Source organism: Lissotriton vulgaris, unplaced genomic scaffold (assembly GCF_964263255.1).
Source record: "Lissotriton vulgaris unplaced genomic scaffold, aLisVul1.2 SCAFFOLD_6925, whole genome shotgun sequence".
Taxonomy (NCBI): Eukaryota; Metazoa; Chordata; class Amphibia; order Caudata; family Salamandridae; genus Lissotriton; species Lissotriton vulgaris.
Window position 1 is genome coordinate 15,274 of NW_028240972.1, and position 21,680 is coordinate 36,953.

General features: G+C 45.2%; 23 non-coding genes across 23 annotated transcripts; 12 read left to right on the forward strand and 11 right to left on the reverse strand.

Moving 5' to 3' along the window:
• Positions 1-357: 357 nt before the first annotated feature.
• TRNAR-ACG (transfer RNA arginine (anticodon ACG)) lies at positions 358-430 on the forward strand. The gene has a single exon. It is a non-coding gene; the product is annotated as a tRNA-Arg (tRNA).
• A 1,010-nt stretch (positions 431-1,440) lies between these two features.
• LOC147672401 (U6 spliceosomal RNA) lies at positions 1,441-1,547 on the reverse strand. Its single transcript, XR_015303522.1, has one exon. It is a non-coding gene; the product is annotated as a U6 spliceosomal RNA (small nuclear RNA).
• Positions 1,548-2,261: 714 nt separating this feature from the next.
• On the forward strand, positions 2,262-2,334 carry TRNAR-ACG (transfer RNA arginine (anticodon ACG)). Its single transcript has one exon. It is a non-coding gene; the product is annotated as a tRNA-Arg (tRNA).
• Positions 2,335-3,344: 1,010 nt separating this feature from the next.
• Positions 3,345-3,451, reverse strand: LOC147672403 (U6 spliceosomal RNA). Its single transcript, XR_015303523.1, has one exon. It is a non-coding gene; the product is annotated as a U6 spliceosomal RNA (small nuclear RNA).
• Positions 3,452-4,165: 714 nt separating this feature from the next.
• On the forward strand, positions 4,166-4,238 carry TRNAR-ACG (transfer RNA arginine (anticodon ACG)). The gene has a single exon. It is a non-coding gene; the product is annotated as a tRNA-Arg (tRNA).
• A 1,010-nt stretch (positions 4,239-5,248) lies between these two features.
• On the reverse strand, positions 5,249-5,355 carry LOC147672405 (U6 spliceosomal RNA). The gene has a single exon (XR_015303561.1). It is a non-coding gene; the product is annotated as a U6 spliceosomal RNA (small nuclear RNA).
• Positions 5,356-6,069: 714 nt separating this feature from the next.
• On the forward strand, positions 6,070-6,142 carry TRNAR-ACG (transfer RNA arginine (anticodon ACG)). Its single transcript has one exon. It is a non-coding gene; the product is annotated as a tRNA-Arg (tRNA).
• A 1,010-nt stretch (positions 6,143-7,152) lies between these two features.
• Positions 7,153-7,259, reverse strand: LOC147672407 (U6 spliceosomal RNA). Its single transcript, XR_015303524.1, has one exon. It is a non-coding gene; the product is annotated as a U6 spliceosomal RNA (small nuclear RNA).
• A 714-nt stretch (positions 7,260-7,973) lies between these two features.
• Positions 7,974-8,046, forward strand: TRNAR-ACG (transfer RNA arginine (anticodon ACG)). The gene has a single exon. It is a non-coding gene; the product is annotated as a tRNA-Arg (tRNA).
• Positions 8,047-9,056: 1,010 nt separating this feature from the next.
• On the reverse strand, positions 9,057-9,163 carry LOC147672409 (U6 spliceosomal RNA). Its single transcript, XR_015303525.1, has one exon. It is a non-coding gene; the product is annotated as a U6 spliceosomal RNA (small nuclear RNA).
• A 714-nt stretch (positions 9,164-9,877) lies between these two features.
• TRNAR-ACG (transfer RNA arginine (anticodon ACG)) lies at positions 9,878-9,950 on the forward strand. The gene has a single exon. It is a non-coding gene; the product is annotated as a tRNA-Arg (tRNA).
• Positions 9,951-10,960: 1,010 nt separating this feature from the next.
• On the reverse strand, positions 10,961-11,067 carry LOC147672411 (U6 spliceosomal RNA). Its single transcript, XR_015303526.1, has one exon. It is a non-coding gene; the product is annotated as a U6 spliceosomal RNA (small nuclear RNA).
• Positions 11,068-11,781: 714 nt separating this feature from the next.
• Positions 11,782-11,854, forward strand: TRNAR-ACG (transfer RNA arginine (anticodon ACG)). The gene has a single exon. It is a non-coding gene; the product is annotated as a tRNA-Arg (tRNA).
• Positions 11,855-12,864: 1,010 nt separating this feature from the next.
• LOC147672413 (U6 spliceosomal RNA) lies at positions 12,865-12,971 on the reverse strand. The gene has a single exon (XR_015303563.1). It is a non-coding gene; the product is annotated as a U6 spliceosomal RNA (small nuclear RNA).
• Positions 12,972-13,685: 714 nt separating this feature from the next.
• TRNAR-ACG (transfer RNA arginine (anticodon ACG)) lies at positions 13,686-13,758 on the forward strand. The gene has a single exon. It is a non-coding gene; the product is annotated as a tRNA-Arg (tRNA).
• Positions 13,759-14,768: 1,010 nt separating this feature from the next.
• LOC147672415 (U6 spliceosomal RNA) lies at positions 14,769-14,875 on the reverse strand. The gene has a single exon (XR_015303527.1). It is a non-coding gene; the product is annotated as a U6 spliceosomal RNA (small nuclear RNA).
• Positions 14,876-15,589: 714 nt separating this feature from the next.
• Positions 15,590-15,662, forward strand: TRNAR-ACG (transfer RNA arginine (anticodon ACG)). The gene has a single exon. It is a non-coding gene; the product is annotated as a tRNA-Arg (tRNA).
• Positions 15,663-16,672: 1,010 nt separating this feature from the next.
• LOC147672417 (U6 spliceosomal RNA) lies at positions 16,673-16,779 on the reverse strand. Its single transcript, XR_015303528.1, has one exon. It is a non-coding gene; the product is annotated as a U6 spliceosomal RNA (small nuclear RNA).
• A 714-nt stretch (positions 16,780-17,493) lies between these two features.
• On the forward strand, positions 17,494-17,566 carry TRNAR-ACG (transfer RNA arginine (anticodon ACG)). Its single transcript has one exon. It is a non-coding gene; the product is annotated as a tRNA-Arg (tRNA).
• Positions 17,567-18,576: 1,010 nt separating this feature from the next.
• Positions 18,577-18,683, reverse strand: LOC147672419 (U6 spliceosomal RNA). The gene has a single exon (XR_015303564.1). It is a non-coding gene; the product is annotated as a U6 spliceosomal RNA (small nuclear RNA).
• Positions 18,684-19,397: 714 nt separating this feature from the next.
• On the forward strand, positions 19,398-19,470 carry TRNAR-ACG (transfer RNA arginine (anticodon ACG)). The gene has a single exon. It is a non-coding gene; the product is annotated as a tRNA-Arg (tRNA).
• Positions 19,471-20,477: 1,007 nt separating this feature from the next.
• Positions 20,478-20,582, reverse strand: LOC147672421 (U6 spliceosomal RNA). The gene has a single exon (XR_015303565.1). It is a non-coding gene; the product is annotated as a U6 spliceosomal RNA (small nuclear RNA).
• Positions 20,583-21,297: 715 nt separating this feature from the next.
• Positions 21,298-21,370, forward strand: TRNAR-ACG (transfer RNA arginine (anticodon ACG)). Its single transcript has one exon. It is a non-coding gene; the product is annotated as a tRNA-Arg (tRNA).
• The last annotated feature ends 310 nt before the right edge of the window (positions 21,371-21,680 follow it).

Below are 21,680 nucleotides of genomic sequence, written 5' to 3' on the forward strand. Positions count from 1 at the left end.
AAGGTGAGCTTATGATAATGTGTCTGAATGTTCACCTGTGTTGTAATATTAAACCCCTTATTGTTGTAAACGCCTACTTACTAAGGAGTTCTCAAGCTCAGCCCCACACAGACCTGGAACTGATTATGTTAATGCAAACTATTTAAGAAACTGAGCCTGATCTAAAAGATTTCCTTGGATCTAGGACCATTTCGCCTAGCTTTTAGGTGCTTCCTTCTCCTAAAGTCCTTTGTAAAACTTGGGAAAACCTCACAGAACAGACTTCCAGGAGGTCAGATGGGTTCCCTTGTGCCTTCACACACACATACACACACTTTCTAGCCCACTTAAGGACAAAAGGATGCGTAAGTCTACATAGGGCCAGTGGCGCAATGGATAACGCGTCTGACTACGGATCAGAAGATTGTAGGTTCGACTCCTATCTGGCTCGGAAGGGTTGTAGGTCCCTGTTTGATTATATTCCTGTGGAATTTTTATTTACCTCAGACTTGTTGTAGGTTCAATATTCTCCAGCAGGACTCATCCAGCAGTTGTTCCACGGTAGAGCGCAAGTAATAGGACCACAGCTAGTTAAACGTTTCCCATTTGCTGCTGGACTCTATGTGATGGCCGTCACGTGGTGTGCTGCTTTTGTATTTCAACATGGGTCCCTGATACTCTTAATTGCGAAAAAGCTTGTTGACAAAAGTGTGTGTGCGCGAGGGTCTGTGGACGTAGGCAGGTGTGTGCACTTGAATGCTTACCCATTTACATGTGTGAGAGGAACAAACCAACTCCCTGTGGGCTGCAGGCTTACAACTGGTAGCCCCAGTAGCCAGGCAGAACCACAGGTAAGGAGAGAGAGAAAGTTGGTCCATTATTAGAGAAGGACCATAAGCATCTTGCACTGCTACCTTCTTCCCCTCTCAGCCACGATCGGCCAAGACCTCTCTATTAGGGTAGAGGGTGAACATTTCTTGGACCTCAGAAACTGAGGGATGTAGACCCAATATGTCCTCCAAGCGCCTAGAGACCTGGTGCCCAATCTGGCATGGTGTTTTTCAGCTTACCCGACCAATCCGGTTGCAAGGTGGACTTTAACAATACTGCTAAAAAGGCACTCCCAGACATCCCTGAGGCCTTCATTTGCATAGGCCCTGCCCTTCTCTTTGTCCTGATTCCCACAAATCAACACAACACTGCAGCAGTATAGATTTGGGGGTGGTGAAGAATAATGACAGTGAGGCTAAAAAAGAGAAAGAAAAGTCCCAGAAGTCCTGCAGGCTTCCTTGCTAAATGCAGCTGAACATAGAGCGCACCTTCTTTACTGCAAAGCAAATACATTAAAAATGTTGAGGAGAGACTAATTGAAAAATACATATTACGGGGACAGCACTGGGACCTGCTTTATTTTTTCAATTAGTCTTGAAAACAAAAAAGATTTCTCTCCTGAAAGCTGTTAAAAATATGGAACGCTTCACGAATTTGCGTGTCATCCTTGCGCAGGGGCCATGCTAATCTTCTCTGTATCGTTCCAATTTTAGTATATGTGCTGCCGAAGCGAGCACACTTTATTGATGAACTGACAATGTTTATAAACTCTCTAAATCTACAGTCTCTAGACATAGGGTGGCCTGGCAGAGATGCTCAGATGGCCAGTACGCATTCAAATCTGAGCCAATGGTCAAAAATGTATGAAGAGTAGCAATCCATTATTCTTCACTGCATTTGTGGTCCAAGACTAAACACACCGTAAGTATGTAGATTATACCAGGTTTGCAAAGGCTCCTGGGTCGGGCTACAGACAAGGAGCATTGTGACGTCACGCTGCCTGTGGAACAGTGATATTAAAGGTGAAACAGCTGCACAGTAGGTTAGGTGAAGGGCTCTGAGAGTGGAAAGGCAGCATGCTTGGGTCCCTGGACAAGGTGAGCTTATGATAATGTGTCTGAATGTTCACCTGTGTTGTAATATTAAACCCCTTATTGTTGTAAACGCCTACTTACTAAGGAGTTCTCAAGCTCAGCCCCACACAGACCTGGAACTGATTATGTTAATGCAAACTATTTAAGAAACTGAGCCTGATCTAAAAGATTTCCTTGGATCTAGGACCATTTCGCCTAGCTTTTAGGTGCTTCCTTCTCCTAAAGTCCTTTGTAAAACTTGGGAAAACCTCACAGAACAGACTTCCAGGAGGTCAGATGGGTTCCCTTGTGCCTTCACACACACATACACACACTTTCTAGCCCACTTAAGGACAAAAGGATGCGTAAGTCTACATAGGGCCAGTGGCGCAATGGATAACGCGTCTGACTACGGATCAGAAGATTGTAGGTTCGACTCCTATCTGGCTCGGAAGGGTTGTAGGTCCCTGTTTGATTATATTCCTGTGGAATTTTTATTTACCTCAGACTTGTTGTAGGTTCAATATTCTCCAGCAGGACTCATCCAGCAGTTGTTCCACGGTAGAGCGCAAGTAATAGGACCACAGCTAGTTAAACGTTTCCCATTTGCTGCTGGACTCTATGTGATGGCCGTCACGTGGTGTGCTGCTTTTGTATTTCAACATGGGTCCCTGATACTCTTAATTGCGAAAAAGCTTGTTGACAAAAGTGTGTGTGCGCGAGGGTCTGTGGACGTAGGCAGGTGTGTGCACTTGAATGCTTACCCATTTACATGTGTGAGAGGAACAAACCAACTCCCTGTGGGCTGCAGGCTTACAACTGGTAGCCCCAGTAGCCAGGCAGAACCACAGGTAAGGAGAGAGAGAAAGTTGGTCCATTATTAGAGAAGGGCCATAAGCATCTTGCACTGCTACCTTCTTCCCCTCTCAGCCACGATCGGCCAAGACCTCTCTATTAGGGTAGAGGGTGAACATTTCTTGGACCTCAGAAACTGAGGGATGTAGACCCAATATGTCCTCCAAGCGCCTAGAGACCTGGTGCCCAATCTGGCATGGTGTTTTTCAGCTTACCCGACCAATCCGGTTGCAAGGTGGACTTTAACAATACTGCTAAAAAGGCACTCCCAGACATCCCTGAGGCCTTCATTTGCATAGGCCCTGCCCTTCTCTTTGTCCTGATTCCCACAAATCAACACAACACTGCAGCAGTATAGATTTGGGGGTGGTGAAGAATAATGACAGTGAGGCTAAAAAAGAGAAAGAAAAGTCCCAGAAGTCCTGCAGGCTTCCTTGCTAAATGCAGCTGAACATAGAGCGCACCTTCTTTACTGCAAAGCAAATACATTAAAAATGTTGAGGAGAGACTAATTGAAAAATACATATTACGGGGACAGCACTGGGACCTGCTTTATTTTTTCAATTAGTCTTGAAAACAAAAAAGATTTCTCTCCTGAAAGCTGTTAAAAATATGGAACGCTTCACGAATTTGCGTGTCATCCTTGCGCAGGGGCCATGCTAATCTTCTCTGTATCGTTCCAATTTTAGTATATGTGCTGCCGAAGCGAGCACACTTTATTGATGAACTGACAATGTTTATAAACTCTCTAAATCTACAGTCTCTAGACATAGGGTGGCCTGGCAGAGATGCTCAGATGGCCAGTACGCATTCAAATCTGAGCCAATGGTCAAAAATGTATGAAGAGTAGCAATCCATTATTCTTCACTGCATTTGTGGTCCAAGACTAAACACACCGTAAGTATGTAGATTATACCAGGTTTGCAAAGGCTCCTGGGTCGGGCTACAGACAAGGAGCATTGTGACGTCACGCTGCCTGTGGAACAGTGATATTAAAGGTGAAACAGCTGCACAGTAGGTTAGGTGAAGGGCTCTGAGAGTGGAAAGGCAGCATGCTTGGGTCCCTGGACAAGGTGAGCTTATGATAATGTGTCTGAATGTTCACCTGTGTTGTAATATTAAACCCCTTATTGTTGTAAACGCCTACTTACTAAGGAGTTCTCAAGCTCAGCCCCACACAGACCTGGAACTGATTATGTTAATGCAAACTATTTAAGAAACTGAGCCTGATCTAAAAGATTTCCTTGGATCTAGGACCATTTCGCCTAGCTTTTAGGTGCTTCCTTCTCCTAAAGTCCTTTGTAAAACTTGGGAAAACCTCACAGAACAGACTTCCAGGAGGTCAGATGGGTTCCCTTGTGCCTTCACACACACATACACACACTTTCTAGCCCACTTAAGGACAAAAGGATGCGTAAGTCTACATAGGGCCAGTGGCGCAATGGATAACGCGTCTGACTACGGATCAGAAGATTGTAGGTTCGACTCCTATCTGGCTCGGAAGGGTTGTAGGTCCCTGTTTGATTATATTCCTGTGGAATTTTTATTTACCTCAGACTTGTTGTAGGTTCAATATTCTCCAGCAGGACTCATCCAGCAGTTGTTCCACGGTAGAGCGCAAGTAATAGGACCACAGCTAGTTAAACGTTTCCCATTTGCTGCTGGACTCTATGTGATGGCCGTCACGTGGTGTGCTGCTTTTGTATTTCAACATGGGTCCCTGATACTCTTAATTGCGAAAAAGCTTGTTGACAAAAGTGTGTGTGCGCGAGGGTCTGTGGACGTAGGCAGGTGTGTGCACTTGAATGCTTACCCATTTACATGTGTGAGAGGAACAAACCAACTCCCTGTGGGCTGCAGGCTTACAACTGGTAGCCCCAGTAGCCAGGCAGAACCACAGGTAAGGAGAGAGAGAAAGTTGGTCCATTATTAGAGAAGGACCATAAGCATCTTGCACTGCTACCTTCTTCCCCTCTCAGCCACGATCGGCCAAGACCTCTCTATTAGGGTAGAGGGTGAACATTTCTTGGACCTCAGAAACTGAGGGATGTAGACCCAATATGTCCTCCAAGCGCCTAGAGACCTGGTGCCCAATCTGGCATGGTGTTTTTCAGCTTACCCGACCAATCCGGTTGCAAGGTGGACTTTAACAATACTGCTAAAAAGGCACTCCCAGACATCCCTGAGGCCTTCATTTGCATAGGCCCTGCCCTTCTCTTTGTCCTGATTCCCACAAATCAACACAACACTGCAGCAGTATAGATTTGGGGGTGGTGAAGAATAATGACAGTGAGGCTAAAAAAGAGAAAGAAAAGTCCCAGAAGTCCTGCAGGCTTCCTTGCTAAATGCAGCTGAACATAGAGCGCACATTCTTTACTGCAAAGCAAATACATTAAAAATGTTGAGGAGAGACTTATTGAAAAATACATATTACGGGGACAGCACTGGGACCTGCTTTATTTTTTCAATTAGTCTTGAAAACAAAAAAGATTTCTCTCCTGAAAGCTGTTAAAAATATGGAACGCTTCACGAATTTGCGTGTCATCCTTGCGCAGGGGTCATGCTAATCTTCTCTGTATCGTTCCAATTTTAGTATATGTGCTGCCGAAGCGAGCACACTTTATTGATGAACTGACAATGTTTATAAACTCTCTAAATCTACAGTCTCTAGACATAGGGTGGCCTGGCAGAGATGCTCAGATGGCCAGTACGCATTCAAATCTGAGCCAATGGTCAAAAATGGATGAAGAGTAGCAATCCATTATTCTTCACTGCATTTGTGGTCCAAGACTAAACACACCGTAAGTATGTAGATTATACCAGGTTTGCAAAGGCTCCTGGGTCGGGCTACAGACAAGGAGCATTGTGACGTCACGCTGCCTGTGGAACAGTGATATTAAAGGTGAAACAGCTGCACAGTAGGTTAGGTGAAGGGCTCTGAGAGTGGAAAGGCAGCATGCTTGGGTCCCTGGACAAGGTGAGCTTATGATAATGTGTCTGAATGTTCACCTGTGTTGTAATATTAAACCCCTTATTGTTGTAAACGCCTACTTACTAAGGAGTTCTCAAGCTCAGCCCCACACAGACCTGGAACTGATTATGTTAATGCAAACTATTTAAGAAACTGAGCCTGATCTAAAAGATTTCCTTGGATCTAGGACCATTTCGCCTAGCTTTTAGGTGCTTCCTTCTCCTAAAGTCCTTTGTAAAACTTGGGAAAACCTCACAGAACAGACTTCCAGGAGGTCAGATGGGTTCCCTTGTGCCTTCACACACACATACACACACTTTCTAGCCCACTTAAGGACAAAAGGATGCATAAGTCTACATAGGGCCAGTGGCGCAATGGATAACGCGTCTGACTACGGATCAGAAGATTGTAGGTTCGACTCCTATCTGGCTCGGAAGGGTTGTAGGTCCCTGTTTGATTATATTCCTGTGGAATTTTTATTTACCTCAGACTTGTTGTAGGTTCAATATTCTCCAGCAGGACTCATCCAGCAGTTGTTCCACGGTAGAGCGCAAGTAATAGGACCACAGCTAGTTAAACGTTTCCCATTTGCTGCTGGACTCTATGTGATGGCCGTCACGTGGTGTGCTGCTTTTGTATTTCAACATGGGTCCCTGATACTCTTAATTGCGAAAAAGCTTGTTGACAAAAGTGTGTGTGCGCGAGGGTCTGTGGACGTAGGCAGGTGTGTGCACTTGAATGCTTACCCATTTACATGTGTGAGAGGAACAAACCAACTCCCTGTGGGCTGCAGGCTTACAACTGGTAGCCCCAGTAGCCAGGCAGAACCACAGGTAAGGAGAGAGAGAAAGTTGGTCCATTATTAGAGAAGGACCATAAGCATCTTGCACTGCTACCTTCTTCCCGTCTCAGCCACGATCGGCCAAGACCTCTCTATTAGGGTAGAGGGTGAACATTTCTTGGACCTCAGAAACTGAGGGATGTAGACCCAATATGTCCTCCAAGCGCCTAGAGACCTGGTGCCCAATCTGGCATGGTGTTTTTCAGCTTACCCGACCAATCCGGTTGCAAGGTGGACTTTAACAATACTGCTAAAAAGGCACTCCCAGACATCCCTGAGGCCTTCATTTGCATAGGCCCTGCCCTTCTCTTTGTCCTGATTCCCACAAATCAACACAACACTGCAGCAGTATAGATTTGGGGGTGGTGAAGAATAATGACAGTGAGGCTAAAAAAGAGAAAGAAAAGTCCCAGAAGTCCTGCAGGCTTCCTTGCTAAATGCAGCTGAACATAGAGCGCACCTTCTTTACTGCAAAGCAAATACATTAAAAATGTTGAGGAGAGACTAATTGAAAAATACATATTACGGGGACAGCACTGGGACCTGCTTTATTTTTTCAATTAGTCTTGAAAACAAAAAAGATTTCTCTCCTGAAAGCTGTTAAAAATATGGAACGCTTCACGAATTTGCGTGTCATCCTTGCGCAGGGGCCATGCTAATCTTCTCTGTATCGTTCCAATTTTAGTATATGTGCTGCCGAAGCGAGCACACTTTATTGATGAACTGACAATGTTTATAAACTCTCTAAATCTACAGTCTCTAGACATAGGGTGGCCTGGCAGAGATGCTCAGATGGCCAGTACGCATTCAAATCTGAGCCAATGGTCAAAAATGTATGAAGAGTAGCAATCCATTATTCTTCACTGCATTTGTGGTCCAAGACTAAACACACCGTAAGTATGTAGATTATACCAGGTTTGCAAAGGCTCCTGGGTCGGGCTACAGACAAGGAGCATTGTGACGTCACGCTGCCTGTGGAACAGTGATATTAAAGGTGAAACAGCTGCACAGTAGGTTAGGTGAAGGGCTCTGAGAGTGGAAAGGCAGCATGCTTGGGTCCCTGGACAAGGTGAGCTTATGATAATGTGTCTGAATGTTCACCTGTGTTGTAATATTAAACCCCTTATTGTTGTAAACGCCTACTTACTAAGGAGTTCTCAAGCTCAGCCCCACACAGACCTGGAACTGATTATGTTAATGCAAACTATTTAAGAAACTGAGCCTGATCTAAAAGATTTCCTTGGATCTAGGACCATTTCGCCTAGCTTTTAGGTGCTTCCTTCTCCTAAAGTCCTTTGTAAAACTTGGGAAAACCTCACAGAACAGACTTCCAGGAGGTCAGATGGGTTCCCTTGTGCCTTCACACACACATACACACACTTTCTAGCCCACTTAAGGACAAAAGGATGCGTAAGTCTACATAGGGCCAGTGGCGCAATGGATAACGCGTCTGACTACGGATCAGAAGATTGTAGGTTCGACTCCTATCTGGCTCGGAAGGGTTGTAGGTCCCTGTTTGATTATATTCCTGTGGAATTTTTATTTACCTCAGACTTGTTGTAGGTTCAATATTCTCCAGCAGGACTCATCCAGCAGTTGTTCCACGGTAGAGCGCAAGTAATAGGACCACAGCTAGTTAAACGTTTCCCATTTGCTGCTGGACTCTATGTGATGGCCGTCACGTGGTGTGCTGCTTTTGTATTTCAACATGGGTCCCTGATACTCTTAATTGCGAAAAAGCTTGTTGACAAAAGTGTGTGTGCGCGAGGGTCTGTGGACGTAGGCAGGTGTGTGCACTTGAATGCTTACCCATTTACATGTGTGAGAGGAACAAACCAACTCCCTGTGGGCTGCAGGCTTACAACTGGTAGCCCCAGTAGCCAGGCAGAACCACAGGTAAGGAGAGAGAGAAAGTTGGTCCATTATTAGAGAAGGACCATAAGCATCTTGCACTGCTACCTTCTTCCCCTCTCAGCCACGATCGGCCAAGACCTCTCTATTAGGGTAGAGGGTGAACATTTCTTGGACCTCAGAAACTGAGGGATGTAGACCCAATATGTCCTCCAAGCGCCTAGAGACCTGGTGCCCAATCTGGCATGGTGTTTTTCAGCTTACCCGACCAATCCGGTTGCAAGGTGGACTTTAACAATACTGCTAAAAAGGCACTCCCAGACATCCCTGAGGCCTTCATTTGCATAGGCCCTGCCCTTCTCTTTGTCCTGATTCCCACAAATCAACACAACACTGCAGCAGTATAGATTTGGGGGTGGTGAAGAATAATGACAGTGAGGCTAAAAAAGAGAAAGAAAAGTCCCAGAAGTCCTGCAGGCTTCCTTGCTAAATGCAGCTGAACATAGAGCGCACCTTCTTTACTGCAAAGCAAATACATTAAAAATGTTGAGGAGAGACTAATTGAAAAATACATATTACGGGGACAGCACTGGGACCTGCTTTATTTTTTCAATTAGTCTTGAAAACAAAAAAGATTTCTCTCCTGAAAGCTGTTAAAAATATGGAACGCTTCACGAATTTGCGTGTCATCCTTGCGCAGGGGCCATGCTAATCTTCTCTGTATCGTTCCAATTTTAGTATATGTGCTGCCGAAGCGAGCACACTTTATTGATGAACTGACAATGTTTATAAACTCTCTAAATCTACAGTCTCTAGACATAGGGTGGCCTGGCAGAGATGCTCAGATGGCCAGTACGCATTCAAATCTGAGCCAATGGTCAAAAATGTATGAAGAGTAGCAATCCATTATTCTTCACTGCATTTGTGGTCCAAGACTAAACACACCGTAAGTATGTAGATTATACCAGGTTTGCAAAGGCTCCTGGGTCGGGCTACAGACAAGGAGCATTGTGACGTCACGCTGCCTGTGGAACAGTGATATTAAAGGTGAAACAGCTGCACAGTAGGTTAGGTGAAGGGCTCTGAGAGTGGAAAGGCAGCATGCTTGGGTCCCTGGACAAGGTGAGCTTATGATAATGTGTCTGAATGTTCACCTGTGTTGTAATATTAAACCCCTTATTGTTGTAAACGCCTACTTACTAAGGAGTTCTCAAGCTCAGCCCCACACAGACCTGGAACTGATTATGTTAATGCAAACTATTTAAGAAACTGAGCCTGATCTAAAAGATTTCCTTGGATCTAGGACCATTTCGCCTAGCTTTTAGGTGCTTCCTTCTCCTAAAGTCCTTTGTAAAACTTGGGAAAACCTCACAGAACAGACTTCCAGGAGGTCAGATGGGTTCCCTTGTGCCTTCACACACACATACACACACTTTCTAGCCCACTTAAGGACAAAAGGATGCGTAAGTCTACATAGGGCCAGTGGCGCAATGGATAACGCGTCTGACTACGGATCAGAAGATTGTAGGTTCGACTCCTATCTGGCTCGGAAGGGTTGTAGGTCCCTGTTTGATTATATTCCTGTGGAATTTTTATTTACCTCAGACTTGTTGTAGGTTCAATATTCTCCAGCAGGACTCATCCAGCAGTTGTTCCACGGTAGAGCGCAAGTAATAGGACCACAGCTAGTTAAACGTTTCCCATTTGCTGCTGGACTCTATGTGATGGCCGTCACGTGGTGTGCTGCTTTTGTATTTCAACATGGGTCCCTGATACTCTTAATTGCGAAAAAGCTTGTTGACAAAAGTGTGTGTGCGCGAGGGTCTGTGGACGTAGGCAGGTGTGTGCACTTGAATGCTTACCCATTTACATGTGTGAGAGGAACAAACCAACTCCCTGTGGGCTGCAGGCTTACAACTGGTAGCCCCAGTAGCCAGGCAGAACCACAGGTAAGGAGAGAGAGAAAGTTGGTCCATTATTAGAGAAGGGCCATAAGCATCTTGCACTGCTACCTTCTTCCCCTCTCAGCCACGATCGGCCAAGACCTCTCTATTAGGGTAGAGGGTGAACATTTCTTGGACCTCAGAAACTGAGGGATGTAGACCCAATATGTCCTCCAAGCGCCTAGAGACCTGGTGCCCAATCTGGCATGGTGTTTTTCAGCTTACCCGACCAATCCGGTTGCAAGGTGGACTTTAACAATACTGCTAAAAAGGCACTCCCAGACATCCCTGAGGCCTTCATTTGCATAGGCCCTGCCCTTCTCTTTGTCCTGATTCCCACAAATCAACACAACACTGCAGCAGTATAGATTTGGGGGTGGTGAAGAATAATGACAGTGAGGCTAAAAAAGAGAAAGAAAAGTCCCAGAAGTCCTGCAGGCTTCCTTGCTAAATGCAGCTGAACATAGAGCGCACCTTCTTTACTGCAAAGCAAATACATTAAAAATGTTGAGGAGAGACTAATTGAAAAATACATATTACGGGGACAGCACTGGGACCTGCTTTATTTTTTCAATTAGTCTTGAAAACAAAAAAGATTTCTCTCCTGAAAGCTGTTAAAAATATGGAACGCTTCACGAATTTGCGTGTCATCCTTGCGCAGGGGCCATGCTAATCTTCTCTGTATCGTTCCAATTTTAGTATATGTGCTGCCGAAGCGAGCACACTTTATTGATGAACTGACAATGTTTATAAACTCTCTAAATCTACAGTCTCTAGACATAGGGTGGCCTGGCAGAGATGCTCAGATGGCCAGTACGCATTCAAATCTGAGCCAATGGTCAAAAATGTATGAAGAGTAGCAATCCATTATTCTTCACTGCATTTGTGGTCCAAGACTAAACACACCGTAAGTATGTAGATTATACCAGGTTTGCAAAGGCTCCTGGGTCGGGCTACAGACAAGGAGCATTGTGACGTCACGCTGCCTGTGGAACAGTGATATTAAAGGTGAAACAGCTGCACAGTAGGTTAGGTGAAGGGCTCTGAGAGTGGAAAGGCAGCATGCTTGGGTCCCTGGACAAGGTGAGCTTATGATAATGTGTCTGAATGTTCACCTGTGTTGTAATATTAAACCCCTTATTGTTGTAAACGCCTACTTACTAAGGAGTTCTCAAGCTCAGCCCCACACAGACCTGGAACTGATTATGTTAATGCAAACTATTTAAGAAACTGAGCCTGATCTAAAAGATTTCCTTGGATCTAGGACCATTTCGCCTAGCTTTTAGGTGCTTCCTTCTCCTAAAGTCCTTTGTAAAACTTGGGAAAACCTCACAGAACAGACTTCCAGGAGGTCAGATGGGTTCCCTTGTGCCTTCACACACACATACACACACTTTCTAGCCCACTTAAGGACAAAAGGATGCGTAAGTCTACATAGGGCCAGTGGCGCAATGGATAACGCGTCTGACTACGGATCAGAAGATTGTAGGTTCGACTCCTATCTGGCTCGGAAGGGTTGTAGGTCCCTGTTTGATTATATTCCTGTGGAATTTTTATTTACCTCAGACTTGTTGTAGGTTCAATATTCTCCAGCAGGACTCATCCAGCAGTTGTTCCACGGTAGAGCGCAAGTAATAGGACCACAGCTAGTTAAACGTTTCCCATTTGCTGCTGGACTCTATGTGATGGCCGTCACGTGGTGTGCTGCTTTTGTATTTCAACATGGGTCCCTGATACTCTTAATTGCGAAAAAGCTTGTTGACAAAAGTGTGTGTGCGCGAGGGTCTGTGGACGTAGGCAGGTGTGTGCACTTGAATGCTTACCCATTTACATGTGTGAGAGGAACAAACCAACTCCCTGTGGGCTGCAGGCTTACAACTGGTAGCCCCAGTAGCCAGGCAGAACCACAGGTAAGGAGAGAGAGAAAGTTGGTCCATTATTAGAGAAGGACCATAAGCATCTTGCACTGCTACCTTCTTCCCCTCTCAGCCACGATCGGCCAAGACCTCTCTATTAGGGTAGAGGGTGAACATTTCTTGGACCTCAGAAACTGAGGGATGTAGACCCAATATGTCCTCCAAGCGCCTAGAGACCTGGTGCCCAATCTGGCATGGTGTTTTTCAGCTTACCCGACCAATCCGGTTGCAAGGTGGACTTTAACAATACTGCTAAAAAGGCACTCCCAGACATCCCTGAGGCCTTCATTTGCATAGGCCCTGCCCTTCTCTTTGTCCTGATTCCCACAAATCAACACAACACTGCAGCAGTATAGATTTGGGGGTGGTGAAGAATAATGACAGTGAGGCTAAAAAAGAGAAAGAAAAGTCCCAGAAGTCCTGCAGGCTTCCTTGCTAAATGCAGCTGAACATAGAGCGCACATTCTTTACTGCAAAGCAAATACATTAAAAATGTTGAGGAGAGACTTATTGAAAAATACATATTACGGGGACAGCACTGGGACCTGCTTTATTTTTTCAATTAGTCTTGAAAACAAAAAAGATTTCTCTCCTGAAAGCTGTTAAAAATATGGAACGCTTCACGAATTTGCGTGTCATCCTTGCGCAGGGGTCATGCTAATCTTCTCTGTATCGTTCCAATTTTAGTATATGTGCTGCCGAAGCGAGCACACTTTATTGATGAACTGACAATGTTTATAAACTCTCTAAATCTACAGTCTCTAGACATAGGGTGGCCTGGCAGAGATGCTCAGATGGCCAGTACGCATTCAAATCTGAGCCAATGGTCAAAAATGGATGAAGAGTAGCAATCCATTATTCTTCACTGCATTTGTGGTCCAAGACTAAACACACCGTAAGTATGTAGATTATACCAGGTTTGCAAAGGCTCCTGGGTCGGGCTACAGACAAGGAGCATTGTGACGTCACGCTGCCTGTGGAACAGTGATATTAAAGGTGAAACAGCTGCACAGTAGGTTAGGTGAAGGGCTCTGAGAGTGGAAAGGCAGCATGCTTGGGTCCCTGGACAAGGTGAGCTTATGATAATGTGTCTGAATGTTCACCTGTGTTGTAATATTAAACCCCTTATTGTTGTAAACGCCTACTTACTAAGGAGTTCTCAAGCTCAGCCCCACACAGACCTGGAACTGATTATGTTAATGCAAACTATTTAAGAAACTGAGCCTGATCTAAAAGATTTCCTTGGATCTAGGACCATTTCGCCTAGCTTTTAGGTGCTTCCTTCTCCTAAAGTCCTTTGTAAAACTTGGGAAAACCTCACAGAACAGACTTCCAGGAGGTCAGATGGGTTCCCTTGTGCCTTCACACACACATACACACACTTTCTAGCCCACTTAAGGACAAAAGGATGCATAAGTCTACATAGGGCCAGTGGCGCAATGGATAACGCGTCTGACTACGGATCAGAAGATTGTAGGTTCGACTCCTATCTGGCTCGGAAGGGTTGTAGGTCCCTGTTTGATTATATTCCTGTGGAATTTTTATTTACCTCAGACTTGTTGTAGGTTCAATATTCTCCAGCAGGACTCATCCAGCAGTTGTTCCACGGTAGAGCGCAAGTAATAGGACCACAGCTAGTTAAACGTTTCCCATTTGCTGCTGGACTCTATGTGATGGCCGTCACGTGGTGTGCTGCTTTTGTATTTCAACATGGGTCCCTGATACTCTTAATTGCGAAAAAGCTTGTTGACAAAAGTGTGTGTGCGCGAGGGTCTGTGGACGTAGGCAGGTGTGTGCACTTGAATGCTTACCCATTTACATGTGTGAGAGGAACAAACCAACTCCCTGTGGGCTGCAGGCTTACAACTGGTAGCCCCAGTAGCCAGGCAGAACCACAGGTAAGGAGAGAGAGAAAGTTGGTCCATTATTAGAGAAGGACCATAAGCATCTTGCACTGCTACCTTCTTCCCGTCTCAGCCACGATCGGCCAAGACCTCTCTATTAGGGTAGAGGGTGAACATTTCTTGGACCTCAGAAACTGAGGGATGTAGACCCAATATGTCCTCCAAGCGCCTAGAGACCTGGTGCCCAATCTGGCATGGTGTTTTTCAGCTTACCCGACCAATCCGGTTGCAAGGTGGACTTTAACAATACTGCTAAAAAGGCACTCCCAGACATCCCTGAGGCCTTCATTTGTATAGGCCCTGCCCTTCTCTTTGTCCTGATTCCCACAAATCAACACAACACTGCAGCAGTATAGATTTGGGGGTGGTGAAGAATAATGACAGTGAGGCTAAAAAAGAGAAAGAAAAGTCCCAGAAGTCCTGCAGGCTTCCTTGCTAAATGCAGCTGAACATAGAGCGCACCTTCTTTACTGCAAAGCAAATACATTAAAAATGTTGAGGAGAGACTAATTGAAAAATACATATTACGGGGACAGCACTGGGACCTGCTTTATTTTTTCAATTAGTCTTGAAAACAAAAAAGATTTCTCTCCTGAAAGCTGTTAAAAATATGGAACGCTTCACGAATTTGCGTGTCATCCTTGCGCAGGGGCCATGCTAATCTTCTCTGTATCGTTCCAATTTTAGTATATGTGCTGCCGAAGCGAGCACACTTTATTGATGAACTGACAATGTTTATAAACTCTCTAAATCTACAGTCTCTAGACATAGGGTGGCCTGGCAGAGATGCTCAGATGGCCAGTACGCATTCAAATCTGAGCCAATGGTCAAAAATGTATGAAGAGTAGCAATCCATTATTCTTCACTGCATTTGTGGTCCAAGACTAAACACACCGTAAGTATGTAGATTATACCAGGTTTGCAAAGGCTCCTGGGTCGGGCTACAGACAAGGAGCATTGTGACGTCACGCTGCCTGTGGAACAGTGATATTAAAGGTGAAACAGCTGCACAGTAGGTTAGGTGAAGGGCTCTGAGAGTGGAAAGGCAGCATGCTTGGGTCCCTGGACAAGGTGAGCTTATGATAATGTGTCTGAATGTTCACCTGTGTTGTAATATTAAACCCCTTATTGTTGTAAACGCCTACTTACTAAGGAGTTCTCAAGCTCAGCCCCACACAGACCTGGAACTGATTATGTTAATGCAAACTATTTAAGAAACTGAGCCTGATCTAAAAGATTTCCTTGGATCTAGGACCATTTCGCCTAGCTTTTAGGTGCTTCCTTCTCCTAAAGTCCTTTGTAAAACTTGGGAAAACCTCACAGAACAGACTTCCAGGAGGTCAGATGGGTTCCCTTGTGCCTTCACACACACATACACACACTTTCTAGCCCACTTAAGGACAAAAGGATGCGTAAGTCTACATAGGGCCAGTGGCGCAATGGATAACGCGTCTGACTACGGATCAGAAGATTGTAGGTTCGACTCCTATCTGGCTCGGAAGGGTTGTAGGTCCCTGTTTGATTATATTCCTGTGGAATTTTTATTTACCTCAGACTTGTTGTAGGTTCAATATTCTCCAGCAGGACTCATCCAGCAGTTGTTCCACGGTAGAGCGCAAGTAATAGGACCACAGCTAGTTAAACGTTTCCCATTTGCTGCTGGACTCTATGTGATGGCCGTCACGTGGTGTGCTGCTTTTGTATTTCAACATGGGTCCCTGATACTCTTAATTGCGAAAAAGCTTGTTGACAAAAGTGTGTGTGCGCGAGGGTCTGTGGACGTAGGCAGGTGTGTGCACTTGAATGCTTACCCATTTACATGTGTGAGAGGAACAAACCAACTCCCTGTGGGCTGCAGGCTTACAACTGGTAGCCCCAGTAGCCAGGCAGAACCACAGGTAAGGAGAGAGAGAAAGTTGGTCCATTATTAGAGAAGGACCATAAGCATCTTGCACTGCTACCTTCTTCCCCTCTCAGCCACGATCGGCCAAGACCTCTCTATTAGGGTAGAGGGTGAACATTTCTTGGACCTCAGAAACTGAGGGATGTAGACCCAATATGTCCTCCAAGCGCCTAGAGACCTGGTGCCCAATCTGGCATGGTGTTTTTCAGCTTACCCGACCAATCCGGTTGCAAGGTGGACTTTAACAATACTGCTAAAAAGGCACTCCCAGACATCCCTGAGGCCTTCATTTGCATAGGCCCTGCCCTTCTCTTTGTCCTGATTCCCACAAATCAACACAACACTGCAGCAGTATAGATTTGGGGGTGGTGAAGAATAATGACAGTGAGGCTAAAAAAGAGAAAGAAAAGTCCCAGAAGTCCTGCAGGCTTCCTTGCTAAATGCAGCTGAACATAGAGCGCACCTTCTTTACTGCAAAGCAAATACATTAAAAATGTTGAGGAGAGACTAATTGAAAAATACATATTACGGGGACAGCACTGGGACCTGCTTTATTTTTTCAATTAGTCTTGAAAACAAAAAAGATTTCTCTCCTGAAAGCTGTTAAAAATATGGAACGCTTCACGAATTTGCGTGTCATCCTTGCGCAGGGGCCATGCTAATCTTCTCTGTATCGTTCCAATTTTAGTATATGTGCTGCCGAAGCGAGCACACTTTATTGATGAACTGACAATGTTTATAAACTCTCTAAATCTACAGTCTCTAGACATAGGGTGGCCTGGCAGAGATGCTCAGATGGCCAGTACGCATTCAAATCTGAGCCAATGGTCAAAAATGTATGAAGAGTAGCAATCCATTATTCTTCACTGCATTTGTGGTCCAAGACTAAACACACCGTAAGTATGTAGATTATACCAGGTTTGCAAAGGCTCCTGGGTCGGGCTACAGACAAGGAGCATTGTGACGTCACGCTGCCTGTGGAACAGTGATATTAAAGGTGAAACAGCTGCACAGTAGGTTAGGTGAAGGGCTCTGAGAGTGGAAAGGCAGCATGCTTGGGTCCCTGGACAAGGTGAGCTTATGATAATGTGTCTGAATGTTCACCTGTGTTGTAATATTAAACCCCTTATTGTTGTAAACGCCTACTTACTAAGGAGTTCTCAAGCTCAGCCCCACACAGACCTGGAACTGATTATGTTAATGCAAACTATTTAAGAAACTGAGCCTGATCTAAAAGATTTCCTTGGATCTAGGACCATTTCGCCTAGCTTTTAGGTGCTTCCTTCTCCTAAAGTCCTTTGTAAAACTTGGGAAAACCTCACAGAACAGACTTCCAGGAGGTCAGATGGGTTCCCTTGTGCCTTCACACACACATACACACACTTTCTAGCCCACTTAAGGACAAAAGGATGCGTAAGTCTACATAGGGCCAGTGGCGCAATGGATAACGCGTCTGACTACGGATCAGAAGATTGTAGGTTCGACTCCTATCTGGCTCGGAAGGGTTGTAGGTCCCTGTTTGATTATATTCCTGTGGAATTTTTATTTACCTCAGACTTGTTGTAGGTTCAATATTCTCCAGCAGGACTCATCCAGCAGTTGTTCCACGGTAGAGCGCAAGTAATAGGACCACAGCTAGTTAAACGTTTCCCATTTGCTGCTGGACTCTATGTGATGGCCGTCACGTGGTGTGCTGCTTTTGTATTTCAACATGGGTCCCTGATACTCTTAATTGCGAAAAAGCTTGTTGACAAAAGTGTGTGTGCGCGAGGGTCTGTGGACGTAGGCAGGTGTGTGCACTTGAATGCTTACCCATTTACATGTGTGAGAGGAACAAACCAACTCCCTGTGGGCTGCAGGCTTACAACTGGTAGCCCCAGTAGCCAGGCAGAACCACAGGTAAGGAGAGAGAGAAAGTTGGTCCATTATTAGAGAAGGGCCATAAGCATCTTGCACTGCTACCTTCTTCCCCTCTCAGCCACGATCGGCCAAGACCTCTCTATTAGGGTAGAGGGTGAACATTTCTTGGACCTCAGAAACTGAGGGATGTAGACCCAATATGTCCTCCAAGCGCCTAGAGACCTGGTGCCCAATCTGGCATGGTGTTTTTCAGCTTACCCGACCAATCCGGTTGCAAGGTGGACTTTAACAATACTGCTAAAAAGGCACTCCCAGACATCCCTGAGGCCTTCATTTGCATAGGCCCTGCCCTTCTCTTTGTCCTGATTCCCACAAATCAACACAACACTGCAGCAGTATAGATTTGGGGGTGGTGAAGAATAATGACAGTGAGGCTAAAAAAGAGAAAGAAAAGTCCCAGAAGTCCTGCAGGCTTCCTTGCTAAATGCAGCTGAACATAGAGCGCACCTTCTTTACTGCAAAGCAAATACATTAAAAATGTTGAGGAGAGACTAATTGAAAAATACATATTACGGGGACAGCACTGGGACCTGCTTTATTTTTTCAATTAGTCTTGAAAACAAAAAAGATTTCTCTCCTGAAAGCTGTTAAAAATATGGAACGCTTCACGAATTTGCGTGTCATCCTTGCGCAGGGGCCATGCTAATCTTCTCTGTATCGTTCCAATTTTAGTATATGTGCTGCCGAAGCGTGCACACTTTATTGATGAACTGACAATGTTTATAAACTCTCTAAATCTACAGTCTCTAGACATAGGGTGGCCTGGCAGAGATGCTCAGATGGCCAGTACGCATTCAAATCTGAGCCAATGGTCAAAAATGTATGAAGAGTAGCAATCCATTATTCTTCACTGCATTTGTGGTCCAAGACTAAACACACCGTAAGTATGTAGATTATACCAGGTTTGCAAAGGCTCCTGGGTCGGGCTACAGACAAGGAGCATTGTGACGTCACGCTGCCTGTGGAACAGTGATATTAAAGGTGAAACAGCTGCACAGTAGGTTAGGTGAAGGGCTCTGAGAGTGGAAAGGCAGCATGCTTGGGTCCCTGGACAAGGTGAGCTTATGATAATGTGTCTGAATGTTCACCTGTGTTGTAATATTAAACCCCTTATTGTTGTAAACGCCTACTTACTAAGGAGTTCTCAAGCTCAGCCCCACACAGACCTGGAACTGATTATGTTAATGCAAACTATTTAAGAAACTGAGCCTGATCTAAAAGATTTCCTTGGATCTAGGACCATTTCGCCTAGCTTTTAGGTGCTTCCTTCTCCTAAAGTCCTTTGTAAAACTTGGGAAAACCTCACAGAACAGACTTCCAGGAGGTCAGATGGGTTCCCTTGTGCCTTCACACACACATACACACACTTTCTAGCCCACTTAAGGACAAAAGGATGCGTAAGTCTACATAGGGCCAGTGGCGCAATGGATAACGCGTCTGACTACGGATCAGAAGATTGTAGGTTCGACTCCTATCTGGCTCGGAAGGGTTGTAGGTCCCTGTTTGATTATATTCCTGTGGAATTTTTATTTACCTCAGACTTGTTGTAGGTTCAATATTCTCCAGCAGGACTCATCCAGCAGTTGTTCCACGGTAGAGCGCAAGTAATAGGACCACAGCTAGTTAAACGTTTCCCATTTGCTGCTGGACTCTATGTGATGGCCGTCACGTGGTGTGCTGCTTTTGTATTTCAACATGGGTCCCTGATACTCTTAATTGCGAAAAAGCTTGTTGACAAAAGTGTGTGTGCGCGAGGGTCTGTGGACGTAGGCAGGTGTGTGCACTTGAATGCTTACCCATTTACATGTGTGAGAGGAACAAACCAACTCCCTGTGGGCTGCAGGCTTACAACTGGTAGCCCCAGTAGCCAGGCAGAACCACAGGTAAGGAGAGAGAGAAAGTTGGTCCATTATTAGAGAAGGACCATAAGCATCTTGCACTGCTACCTTCTTCCCCCTCTCAGCCACGATCGGCAAGACCTCTCTATTAGGGTAGAGGTGAACATTTCTTGGACCTCAGAAACTGAGGGATGTAGACCCAATATGTCCTCCAAGCGCCTAGAGACCTGGTGCCCAATCTGGCATGGTGTTTTTCAGCTTACCCGACCAATCCGGTTGCAAGGTGGACTTTAACAATACTGCTAAAAAGGCACTCCAGACATCCCTGAGGCCTTCATTTGCATAGGCCCTGCCCTTCTCTTTGTCCTGATTCCCACAAATCAACACAACACTGCAGCAGTATAGATTTGGGGGTGGTGAAGAATAATGACAGTGAGGCTAAAAAAGAGAAGAAAAGTCCCAGAAGTCCTGCAGGCTTCCTTGCTAAATGCAGCTGAACATAGAGCGCACCTTCTTTACTGCAAAGCAAATACATTAAAAATGTTGAGGAGAGACTAATTGAAAAATACATATTACGGGGACAGCACTGGGACCTGCTTTATTTTTTCAATTAGTCTTGAAAACAAAAAAGATTTCTCTCCTGAAAGCTGTTAAAAATATGGAACGCTTCACGAATTTGCGTGTCATCCTTGCGCAGGGGCATGCTAATCTTCTCTGTATCGTTCCAATTTTAGTATATGTGCTGCGAAGCGAGCACACTTTATTGATGAACTGACAATGTTATAAACTCTCTAAATCTACAGTCTCTAGACATAGGGTGGCCTGGCAGAGATGCTCAGATGGCCAGTACGCATTCAAATCTGAGCCAATGGTCAAAAATGTATGAAGAGTAGCAATCCATTATTCTTCACTGCATTTGTGGTCCAAGACTAAACACACCGTAAGTATGTAGATTATACCAGGTTTGCAAAGGCTCCTGGGTCGGGCTACAGACAAGGAGCATTGTGACGTCACGCTGCCTGTGGAACAGTGATATTAAAGGTGAAAACAGCTGCACAGTAGGTTAGGTGAAGGGCTCTGAGAGTGGAAAGGCAGCATGCTTGGGTCCCTGGACAAGGTGAGCTTATGATAATGTGTCTGAATGTTCACCTGTGTTGTAATATTAAACCCCTTATTGTTGTAAACGCCTACTTACTAAGGGAGTTCTCAAGCTCAGCCCCACACAGACCTGGAACTGATTATGTTAATGCAAACTATTTAAGAAACTGAGCCTGATCTAAAAGATTTCCTTGGATCTAGGACCATTTCGCCTAGCTTTTAGGTGCTTCCTTCTCCTAAAGTCCTTTGTAAAACTTGGGAAAACCTCACAGAACAGACTTCCAGGAGGTCAGATGGGTTCCCTTGTGCCTTCACACACACATACACACACTTTCTAGCCCACTTAAGGACAAAAGGATGCGTAAGTCTACATAGGGCCAGTGGCGCAATGGATAACGCGTCTGACTACGGATCAGAAGATTGTAGGTTCGACTCCTATCTGGCTCGGAAGGGTTGTAGGTCCCTGTTTGATTATATTCCTGTGGAATTTTTATTTACCTCAGACTTGTTGTAGGTTCAATATTCTCCAGCAGGACTCATCCAGCAGTTGTTCCACGGTAGAGCGCAAGTAATAGGACCACAGCTAGTTAAACGTTTCCCATTTGCTGCTGGACTCTATGTGATGGCCGTCACGTGGTGTGCTGCTTTTGTATTTCAACATGGGTCCCTGATACTCTTAATTGCGAAAAAGCTTGTTGACAAAAGTGTGTGTGCGCGAGGGTCTGTGGACGTAGGCAGGTGTGTGCACTTGAATGCT